Source organism: Tribolium castaneum, chromosome 1 (genome assembly GCF_031307605.1).
Source record: "Tribolium castaneum strain GA2 chromosome 1, icTriCast1.1, whole genome shotgun sequence".
Lineage (NCBI taxonomy): Eukaryota > Metazoa > Arthropoda > Insecta > Coleoptera > Tenebrionidae > Tribolium > Tribolium castaneum.
The window spans coordinates 30,093,147-30,105,280 of NC_087394.1; the positions used below are offsets into that span (position 1 = coordinate 30,093,147).

Genomic DNA, 12,134 nt, shown 5'->3' on the forward strand with positions numbered 1-12,134 from the left:
TTAAAGAATTAACAATATTTGATGGACATCGAACTGGTCACTATTTGTTTAAATCACCGGTGCCGTTTCGTCAACTAAGTGCAGATGTAAAAAAACAAGTGAAATATTTAGAATTAAATCATCATCTATTACGTTACAACAGTGGAAATATCGACTATGAAAATATTTATAACATACTAGAAGAAAATATTATCGATGATGTTATCGATATTATTTACGTAAAAGGAAGCGTTAAAGAGGATTTTTTAAGACAATTTTTCGATTCAAAGGACTTTTACCCTAGGATCATCAATTTGGAGGAAGCAAACTCTTGTCCAAAATTGCAACCACAACTTCCGTTATGTATGCATCATTACTTAAAAACTAAAATATGTATCTGTAGTCTTAATAATGTACGGTTTATTTATAATTATGTAATTCAGAATTTACCGAAATAAACGTTTAAAGTTTTAATCTCGTTTCCTTCTCCTACTTCATTAACCTGCCCTCTCCACTCTAGTTAAGATTACAAAAAGTATAAAGGGATCAACTTTTAGTGTGTGAAATAATTTTTATTGAAATATCAACAGTCAACACAACCATCATGTCTAGTAAGTAGAAATAATTTTTACATTATTTTATTTTAAATTTTTTCCGAATCAATTGTTTGAAATTTAATTACAACACTTCATCATCAGTCTTAATAAATTAATGTAATCTATTTATTAAATTTCTCTTTCTTTTGTTACAGAACATCCCGCAGGTTACTATGGGGACTATAACCCAGATTTGGTTGTTAACCACGCTGGGTTAACCGAAGAGGAGGTGGACCACCTCCTCACCCAAATTCCCGCGGGCACCTTCGAGTGGGTTTCCCTTATTAACATCTATCTGCGACTGGAACCGCCCCCATCCCTTGGAGGTTATTTTGATATTTTTACCGTGGGGCGCTTGACCGCCGCGATAGACACCGATGAGGAGCGGGGTATAATTGACATTTGGGTATGGGTACATTAAACCTCATACATGTTGGATCGTTTTATGATGTTCATAGCGTTTTTTATGATGTTCATAGCGTTAGGTTTGGCTTAAAAACTGCAATTAAAAATTTATTTAGGTGTATGACTTTTTTAGTTTAAGTATGTAGTTTGTTTTATGTATAATAAAAAATAATATTCATTCTGATTATTTTTGTGATCTTATTTCCTGTCTAACGTTTTTTTCTTGTAAATTTATGAATCAAAAATTTTATAAATATCCAGTTGTATTTGATTATTAATTTATCGTTACAATCATTTTCCCCAAAAAATTTATATCCAATAGTTTACAAACAATATATACATTTCTAATAGTTAAAACACATTTATACATCTTTTATAAAAAAAGTGGATTTGTTTAATTGAAATAGGTAAAAATTCATATCCAAAACCTTAATTAATTACTGGGCGGTTAACATTTTTTACCAAAAGATTTTGAAGAATTTACAACAATTTATCATAAACCCTCAACAGATGATATAGTAATTATTGTAAAAGCTGAAGTTTATATTTTTTTCATTATCTACTTTTAGATTTAAAACTAATTATCCGAAATCTATAAGCGAAGAATTTAAAATATCAAGTCCAATTTCGGCAGCGATAACAACTTACTCAGGTGGTATTTATCTTTTTCTCAGAGATAATACATATATTACATTATCTAGTTGCATCTCTGGATATAATGTTCCTGGTTTAACAAACGAATTATTTGAAGGTGTTCCTAATAAAATAACAAGGACATTTAGATATTTAAACGGAAAGCTGTACTTTTTTAATGAAAATAATTACTTTGAATATGATGAGTTTACTAAGAGTGTCATACAAGCGGGACCTAAAACTTTATCTATATTTAACATTAATTGTCCGCGAGAACCCATCTTAATTCAATTGAAAAAATTATCTTTTAAAAAGATTATTACACACAATGCAGTCCTGGTTGAAAATTTAACAGATTATACTCGTGAAGAAGATAGTTGGTGTAGTTGGTGTATTCATCAGTGTTTGTTTACAGTAAGTTTATATTACAACTTAATAAAACGTTCTTTCTAAACATCTAATTTAAACATCTAATTCAGCTTCAGACCTACAAAAGTTGTGCCAAAAAGACGCATCGTAAGTTTATCGAAAATATTGACTTCGGCACAAGTTCTTCATCCACAAATTCTTCCGATTCAGACTACTGAATTCTTCTCTAAAACCAACATAAATAATCTTTTTTTGGTAAATTCTTTAATTTTTTAAATTTGTTTACCACATTTGATTGCTAAAAATGTGTTTAATTTTTTAGGAAAATTTTTATCAAATTTTTATCAAACAAAAAGTGCGTCACAAAATTCCTACGATAAGGTAAACCACAAAATTAGTATTAAATCATATTTTATTTCATTTTTATTTTTTAGGAAAGCGTGTTATCTGTTAACCGCAAAAATTGATTATAAAAGTTCCGTTTTTTACACATTTCACCAGTTTTATTAAAACTATCTTTGTGAGAAGTTGTATGTGCTCCGCTGTGTATTTTTGCATTTAAATTTCAAAGGATTCTGTAATGGCTGATCAACTATTAAATCTGAATAAAATTGCTGCCTGTGAATATACTGATACATATGTCAGTGCCAACGATTTGGAAGTGAACAAGAAATATAAAATCATCAATTTAACCAAGGCAAACACACAACATGGGGTTATGATGGTAGCATATCTGGACAACGTCGGTAAAGTTTTTTTACCTAAACGACTAACAGCAGTTATGAATGATACCATAATTACGACACTAATGGAAGGACTCGGATCTTATTTGATTTATATGGGACGTAAGCAAGCTAATGGAAATCAGGAACATGATGCCCACATTTTTAATTTCGAACGTATTGTTCACGAAGATTAATGTAAAATTTTTTGGTAAGTGTCATGTTCACCTCTATTTAAAAAACTAATTTATGATTTTTTTCAGGTTTCCAAAATAGACAGCACTATCCACTCTACCTACCTGAGGTTCGACTCCCCATGGAAGGAACAACAACAACAACAACTTTTTTTGCATTATATTTTAAACAAATAACAAAATAAACTTGGTGCGCAACAGACAAGTTAGGCAAACAACATTACAAAAATAAAAAACTACATATACTAGGTTTTTTTTCCTTATCGATAAAATAATGACTTTCCTTTATTAGTTATTAGTGACAAGCGCGATGATTTTCTGATATTTTGCTTAACTCAATACAGCATGTATTGTATATATACTTCATGTATTCACAATTGCACATTTCAAAAATCATATATTCAAAATTTCACAACCCCAAAAACCAAAAATTTCACAACCCCAAAAAGCTACTACTACTACTACTACTACTACTTGTTTTCTTGGTTGCATATTCGCAAACGGGCGGGGGGTGTGTTTAAAAAAAAAAAATGGAGGCCAGCGCCATCTTTGATTGACGGCTGCGCTGACGGCAGCGCCATCTAGCGAAAAGTTTGCAGACCGTGGCGCCATCTAACGTGAGAATTTAGGCGGAATTTGTGACGACATCGGCGCTACCAACATTACACCCAATATTAATTTTTAAATAAATTAAAATTTTGGCGCCATTTTTTTTAACAAACAAACATGGCCGACTAATTTCAAATATTAATTTTGAAATAATTTAAATTTGGCGCCAATTTACCATTAAACAAAAATGACCGCCGCCGACTTTCAAACTTCCAAGATGGCGACGATTATTATTATTATTATTATTATTATACTACATAAATATATTTGCATCATCACAAATGGCGTCAGTCGGCCGCAGGCCGGCTGACCAGCTGGTCGCAGGCCAGCGAGCTGCGATTACGCGCTTGCGTCTGCGGCTGACTGACACAATTTTCACACATGCGCAGTAGAGGGAGGTGGAGGTGGTTTTTGAACCGGCTATCTCTATCTACTAATAGGTCGTCGATATGGAAGATAAACCAACAAAGTTGAAATCGTTAATAAGTTACCCGTTGAATAATGAAGTGAATTTTTTCTAATAGCACTTCATTCATCTGCTTTTAAATAAATAATAAAGCCTGATTATTAAAGTTTCTCATTTTGAATGACCATAATATCGTTAGCGGTTTACTTTTTTTTGAAATTTGAAAAGACCAAGATTTGCTATCGATAAAGTCAGTCACTTTTTGCACACTTTGAGTTGGCGGATTTCCTATATCCCACGCCGCATTATTGGAGGAAAGTTGTAAAATTAACGATATTCGTTCGGAATACGCGTCCATTTATTTTTAAATGAAGCGTAAATTAATTAAATTAGTGATAATTTGAACCGGATTAATTTTATGTCTTCCTGTGCACAGGAATTACGTTTGACGATTTTTATTATGGCCATAATTTCCATCAATTAATAAGACTAGGCTTAGCTCTAATGCAGCATAATAACAAATTAACTCGAGAAAGTTCCGCCTTAACAAGAATATGAGTTACAAGTTAGTTTCGCATACTTAAAACCGTAATTCTGACCCTAACATAACCATAAAGATTTTATTCCTGCACACACGTTACCGTTGCCAGTTAATCTGTTCATATGCCTTTGATGTTACCAAATCTAATTTAAACCCGGATTTATGTCCCAAAACTAATCACTCTTTTATCGGCTGCTTTCAAGGGCCGGCACAAACCTCGGCCTTGTATTCGACACTAGTTCATAATGCATCCGTCGAGGGTTGTAAAACTGGCACAAATAGCTGAAATAAATATTGCACTTGTTCCATTTGGCCTGCGAACGGGTTAATAGCCGCCTTACCACTTACGTCCGTCTTTGTGGCTTTATTTTACTTTTCCCGGATTGAAAGCGTAAATTAAACTTTTCAGCGTTTCTGGAAAAATTAACCGGGGAAAAGTTCGCCAATACAACTAATTATTTAGGTCAGGGCTTGGAAATATGGGGTCTAAGACTTGAACCCCTAGAATAGATGATCATTAATGCAGGGCGTTAGGATTGCTTTTGTAGTCGGCAATAAACGGTAAACAGCAGCTCTGACACCACCCTGGAATGGATGGGGGGCTACTGCTGCGATTATGCTCGTGTCACAATCATTACTCTATTTACTAAACGTGGAAATGAGGGTGTTTCGCCCTGGCTTCACGATTTTTGATGTGGTTGCTTTATTATGTGCTAATTATTGTGACAATACATTGGTCCAAGCAACGAACAAGTTGTAGTGGGCAAGTAGGGTGGGCAATAGTGTTTTTTTTCTGAATTTCTATAAATATGCAACCCATAATACGGATTCCAGCTGACCCGATCAACAATCGTTAAAAAAATGAATTTTTGTGTCTTGACAGTTTTGCTAAAATTACAATATGGATTATTATTCTTTAAAAGATAAAAAAGTGTTGATTCAATTAATGTTTTTAAAAATCAAACGAAGTATCAAGTGGTAAGTGCAATTAGTATTTTTGGTTGCAACCTTATCACAATTTTTGGGTAGGGCAACCTTATCGCGCACCCAAGAAAATCGCTACTTCTAATGAAATAAAAATCCTGAAATTTTACACACCAGCCTGTACAGTGATAAAAACTATTCTCGATTTTTATTAAATATTTTTGTTAATAAATAAAGTCATAGCAGTTTTGTGAGTTTTTGGGCACTAACTGTTAATTTAACTATAAAGTTTTTAGACCAAATGAATCCTTACCTGTTAGCCCATCGAACTCTGGTATCAGAATTATAAATTTTTACTTGGTTAGTGAAATAATCGGTCTTTTTTATGTAGACGCAAACTAAACGCGTGATTTATTAGAAGATGGTATAATTTGCCAAAAAAGGAATCAGTTACCAGTAGCCGACCTCTTTGAAGCCCCTTATTTACAGTCTTGCAATAAAACTGATGCATTGAAATATCCCAACGAAATCTTTTATAATCTTACTACAATTACAGTTCACATTGTCACCTAAATTTACGACGCCACAAGTAGCAACTCATAAATAAAAATAATTTTTAAAGTTAAAATGTAAAAGTGCGTTTAATTCAAAATCTAATTGGGATTTTTCTTCCCTAATTTGGTAAACAATTATCTGAAGTGAATACGCGTGGTTTAGTATAAAATTTAGAATTAGATTTTTTGATCGAAAATTACTTTTTTTTAATTATTATTTTTACCTGCAAGTGAAAAATTACCAAAAAATTAGGGGAGATACCTTTTGATCGTACAGTCAGGCGTGTAAAATGCAATATTTTTTATTTAATTAGAAATCGCGATTTTCTTAGGTGCGCGATAATGTTGCCTCACCTAGTATGTAAAAATTCCTTGTCCTTTTCGAGACAAAAAATGGAATCGAGCGATTTGTGTTAAATATTTGATAAATTACTGAACTGGAACGCCGGGTCGTTGTAATCCAGTCTCTGCAGAATAAAAAAGTGTCACTTTGCAGCAGTTAAGAGGAATCTTCGGAATCTGCTCCGAGTCGTCGCAGGCCCGTGACGTAAAAATCGCCCCATTGTGATGGGACACAAATGCGAATTGGTTCGGATGTCCGGTAAAAATGCGATCTGAGTCGATTTGTCGTAAAACGTCGGTGGCTTATGTGGGATTTGTGGGGCTTTGGGCTGCATCCTGGTCGTTATTAATAACGCGTTTACTTTTTATTCAGTACATTGATAGGCCACGTAAGTGACAGACCGCGTAACAGCTTGTTCCCAGTCATAAATTCCGGATTTAGTCCGAAAATTGGCAAATGCCCGATAAATCAGTCGATTTGGACGCATTATTGTATAAGCGGTCGATTGTACAAAATAGTGCCTATTATTTCACGAATATAAATTGAATTAATTTCAGAAGGGGAGGGATCTCCGCGTAAATCATTTTTTATTCATTTTTTGCGCACCCTCGTTATATTTGAAATTTTCGAAAATGTTACCTGACGTGAATAATATTCCGAGTGGAAATTTTATTTGATTTTCCTGGTTTTTCTCGTGTGTACTGAGGTGAAATTATAAGTCTTGTGTACGTGGAGTATTTAAATATTTAAGCTGGAAAAAGGAGCAACTTCAAACGAAATGCCAGCTATTTTTCAGGTCGATAACACTTGTTTACGTACCGGCAGAAAAAACATCACTTTGAACAGTTGTTTTTTAATCAAAATTACGCAAATCTTGGAATCCATTTACGACCACGCTCCAGTTTTCCTGAAGGAAGGACAGAATTGATTTTATCTTAATTACTTATTCATGCCTGTCAGATGCTGAAAAATCGCAAATATGCAATTATGTTCCTAAAGAAAATTCTTGCTGTAGCAACAATTCTTGTCCAATAATGAATATTAATAATTTGCGTGTTTGTGTATGTTGCCGTAATTTATCATGGCTAAAAGTAAAATTGTGACGCTAATAACTTCATCAGCTTATTACATATAAATAATGTATGCTTATCTGTTGTCATTAAAATAAGTAACACAATGAAAGTACAATGCTAATCGTGTATCGATTTCAATAATTAAGTTGCCTGTGTCTTGATGGGGATAATGACAAATTTAAGCCGAAATTATTTTTGTGTCTTGGATTTTCCTGAAAATTTACATTTTCCTTAAAACAAACAAAATTTGTAATTTAAACCGGCGACAGTTCGTTTTGTAGTTTTAGTATTCCGGGCTTGTTCGGCGTTCTGCAGCTGAATAATTAAAACAAGGCAAAGGATAAATAAATATTAACTTTCGAGGCGCTTTTCTTTCATTCTTAACCCGTTGTGAGACGGAGCTTGATATTTCTGAACCGTCCGTTTAGAAAACTGTATTTGTGTTCGATTGACACTATTTTTATTGTTTCAGGCCGTTCTCCGTCACCATGTGGAAGGTATGTACGTATCCCGAGTAGAATTGAGGTGCTTTTTACTCCTGTTGCTACTGTCTGTTGTGTAATACCTATCCCAGATTTTTAAAATGCGGTGTTGACGATGTATCATATTGCACGACATTAAATATATTCCGGTGATGTTTGCGCTGCCGCAGACAAAGGAATAAGTGCATACCAGTATGAAATACAAGACATTGTCGACGTTCATTATTAGCGAGTCTCGCAAACATTGAATCTAGGAAAGATATCTAAATATTAGCATCATTGTATGAATGCATAATTGAAACACTTCGCCTTGCATTATTCATAAAATCGTTAGGTAATTTTCACGTTTCGACGCTTAGTTAATATGCAAACTTGGAACTCAAAGATCTTCAAACAGAACGGGATGATCATCTGTTTCGGCGAATGCGTGCTGCAGCCAAATGCAGTTTTCACTCTTAATGTGCGATTTTATGCGAAAAATTTGCCACCTGCGCTGGCGGCTTAGCTGCCGGATTGTCCAAACAAACTTTTGAGTCAACAAGATTGTAGACGCTCCCGGGAAAAAATGCGATTGAACTTTATTATAATGCGGCTGTTTACTTTGAAGCTTTCGGGATACAGCGTTTATATTAATCAGGAACTGATTCACGAAGTTTCAGCTTCAAACTTTTGACGTCTTATTATTAAATATAGGGAAAAAGATTCCTTAAGCCACTTTCATAATCCCACACGGCAAAAAACTTGATATAGGGAGTCGCGAGGTAATGAAAATTTCAAATTATATTATAATATGAACCCGGTCATTGTTTTATCCCGGGCCGAATCTTTTGTTTTTGCCCAACTTTGATGTTTTCATAGGTGGCTTTATTAGATAGAATCATATTACCAAAGCAGAATCGGTTCCAAAGGACATGAAAGCATTTATCTGTGGTAAAAAACCTCGAATAGAAACATGTCCGACAGTTTTAGCTTGTCTGCTTCATTTGAATCATTTGAAGAGTAAAGTTGCTGCTGTCAAAGGACCCGATGAAATCGGCTTTCAATTAGCACACCGTGTCCTGTAATATCCTAATGGACGTTGCTGTCAATTAGCAGTCATATTATCTGTCCATTTACATGAAACTCTGTTTGTGGACGCTATTCTCCCATACGCTGCTGAAAGTACGCTAGTCTTTTATTCCAAGTAACAAGAAGCTCCAACACGTTCTGAACCTTTTCATACCTCGAATCTATGATCTTTGCTTTAAACTTATTATTAATGTGATTGTAAATAGCGCCGTATCGCACATTTACGCTTTTCTTGATGGCAGCGAGCGCTTTCAAATTAAATCGCTACAAATGGACATAATCCGCTTTGGAAATAATCTATTTTCAGTGCTTCAACACGTTTGTAAAAGTATCGTTCATTTGACGCGATTCTTTCAACAGACTGCCCTGACCGTAAGGTTTTAGCCACGTGAAAACACCACTAATGAAGTGGATTTATACGTCTTGTCGCTTGTGTTGCAGAGAAACAATAATTAATTACACGAGACCCTAATGACGTGAAGCTGGTGCAATTGCAAGACAATTTTCTCTCCCGAGCGCGATCTAAACATGTTAATGATCCGAAATCCCCATTCCGCACCTGTGATTTTAAGGAATTTTCGGGACAGTTGAAATTCACTTAATAACAGTTATTACATCCAGCAGCTGAATTGCTATGTACCGTCATTTGGTACTGCAACTTAAAATTACCCCGGCCATTACTTGCACTGGGAAAATTAATCTAATTTCTTTCCGCACCGGCCGTACTGACCCCAATTAATCACGGCGATTCGATGTGGTCGATTACGTCTTCGAAGAAAGCACAAAAATTCATTAACTCATTTTTATGTAACAATTTGCTTTGTTTGGTTCATTTCGAATTTTTTCCATCACGACAATATTTCGTAGATAAGGCGACGTAATTGCTACTTTCCGGCGATATGCTCAGATCTGGTGCATATTAAATCAGCCGAATGTAAATTACTTCGGGGATGATATTGATCTCTACTTCTGTGCACACATCGTTGCGTTAGATCGAGTCATTTATAAGCCTAATAATCCTGATTAAGCAACTCCGGGTTTAATTATTTTTTGGGCAACCAAGTTTCATATGAAACTTTGTTGAAAAAAGTAAGAGGAACATTAGACATTCTTTCTTCATCCACAAACTTTGTTTTTGTGATGGTTTTTTCAATGAGGACGGGAAGGAATCTCTCACAGAAATTTCTGGGGTGGCTTCGTGCGAATTTTTTTCAATTGTTGAGCGAATTCCGCGCAGATAATGCAGAGGTGGCGTTATAATGAAAATACGAGATCTTGAAGTTTCAAAGTTGGTAGCTAATTAGTGTTGCACAACACTGTTCCTCATTTTCTTGTGATCTTATTTAAACTTGCGAATGTGTGAACGCATCTAGTCTAGACATTGTTTGACGAGAACAGAATTTGGAGTTAACTTATGGCAGTATTATTTAACTTGTTTATACCAATTGGGGGAAAAAAGTTAAAACTTGGAATTTGAGCTAAATTACTGACTCGGTCTTTAAATTACGGTGCTTTCATCAGTAGTGAAACTTTGGGCTTCAAACAGGCAAATAGTTGGAAATTCTATGAAGTTTATTCTTGGATGTATTGTCTGTGGTGAATCTAATTCAATACTAGCATTAGCTGCGAAAAATGGAACGTTCTTTCGGCCTTTATTATTCGTGACAGTTAATAAAAGAAGTTAATGGAACAGCCTTCTGCAGATTATAATTGAAATATTAATGGCGGTTTCAAATATTTAATTTCTTCACTTCTGAAAAATGTAGAAGAGTTTAAAGGCGTCAAGGGTTTTCCTTCGTGGAAATGCAAAAACGGTGTGTGTCTGTCGGATAATTGTCACCCATCTAATGATTCAGTGAACAAACACGATAAATTATGGACCGTTCACGTCCGATACAATCCGTAATCCGTTCATTGGAAAATATAGTGAAGACCTCTGGTTTGTAGCTAGTAAATCAGCGGGGCAGCTAACCTAACCTGAATATATGAGCTTGAGCCCCATTCCGATTGAAATGTCGGGAAACGAAGAGAGACCCTGACCGAAACTTCCCGTGAATGCGTAACAGACGGGATACATTTTCGATCGACTATTGTACTTTAATGTGTCTTGAAAAATCCTGTTGGAACGTCAGGCGGTCTTATTTCGTTCCCGCCTAATAAATGGATGTACAAGGTCTTAGGCGGTGATTTTACAACGAATGTACCAAATCCACAGATTTGCAAATAAATTTGTTTTGCGTGGAATAGTCATAGCGGAGGTTTTACGTTGTTATTTTTTCACAAAGAAAATTAAAGTCATAAAAGGTTTTATGCCACGAGAGAATCCCACATTTTACCTTAATAATTTCGGCAATCAAAGTTTTTCGGACAGGCTTTAAAAAGTTGAATCAGTTTTTATTCAGCAGTTTTTGACTGCCGTCATAAACCCCAGGCTTGTCACTTAGGTTAATGTTTCTAATAAAAGTATTAAGTAAGAAGATTAAATTAATTGTCAGTTTAGCTTATTTGATTTTTTTTTTTCGTCCAGTTAGGTTAGAGCTGGAACAGTCAAAATTACGTTTTCCAAAAATTATTGTTTCTTTAACTTGCTTCTTGTTGAAATAATGAAATAATTTTTGTTGATACTAGTAGTAGTATCTATTTGTTTCACATGTTTTACACAACAATGAAAGATAAAAATTTCAACAAAAGTAATATCAGGTTGTTTGTGCATTTGTTCTCATTCCGTGTAGAGACGTGAACAAACAAGCTCAGATATTGAAAGTTATTGTAATTGCAACTGACAATCAATTGATACATTTTTCTAGAGACTTTCTTTTTTCCTAAATGTTTGGTATAATTTTTGCTGCACCTACAGATATTTTGTAATATATTTTATCTTACAAGTGCAATTTTTTTGGTACATAATACCATTGTTTTCGGTGAGAGAAATCAAATTTCTTTCACAAAAGAGTTAAAGCTGTCAATTCTACTCACGAGTGAGTAAATCTGGAGAAAATTGGGGAAAACAATGCGACTGTTTATTTTATAATTTATAATATATATTATAAATTACAAATATAATTTATTATAATATAATATTTTTTAATTAATAAAACTATATCAGTATATAATATATAACTACGCTAATGTTACTGGCGGATATTTACTTGAATTTCTCGATTTTTTTAAAATGCACCTGTAAAATTAAAACGTCGTATATCACACGTGATCTAAATGCCATTATAAAACTCGTG

At 34.3% G+C, this 12,134-nt stretch overlaps 1 protein-coding gene and 1 long non-coding RNA gene across 13 annotated transcripts in view; both read left to right on the forward strand.

Annotated features, from left to right (window-relative positions):
- The window catches only part of LOC664188 (irregular chiasm C-roughest protein), a 268,755-nt gene that overhangs the window by 212,569 nt on the left and 44,052 nt on the right, over nt 1–12,134 (forward strand). For 8 of the 12 annotated variants that reach the window (XM_064359342.1, XM_008192779.3, XM_064359345.1 and 5 more), the window contains one exon: nt 7,821–7,845. The exons of 1 other annotated variant lie outside the window; for it this stretch is intronic. The gene's annotated coding sequence lies outside the window, so the exon portion shown is untranslated. Of the gene's footprint in view, nt 1–7,820; nt 7,850–12,134 lie in introns of all 12 variants that reach the window. 3 more of the 12 variants (XM_008192781.3, XM_015978032.2, XM_970201.5) reach the window with 1 other exon arrangement.
- LOC135265870 (uncharacterized) lies at nt 490–3,143 on the forward strand. The gene is made up of 6 exons (XR_010333726.1): nt 490–590; nt 731–2,027; nt 2,093–2,237; nt 2,305–2,363; nt 2,417–2,915; nt 2,968–3,143. It is a non-coding gene; the product is annotated as an uncharacterized LOC135265870 (long non-coding RNA).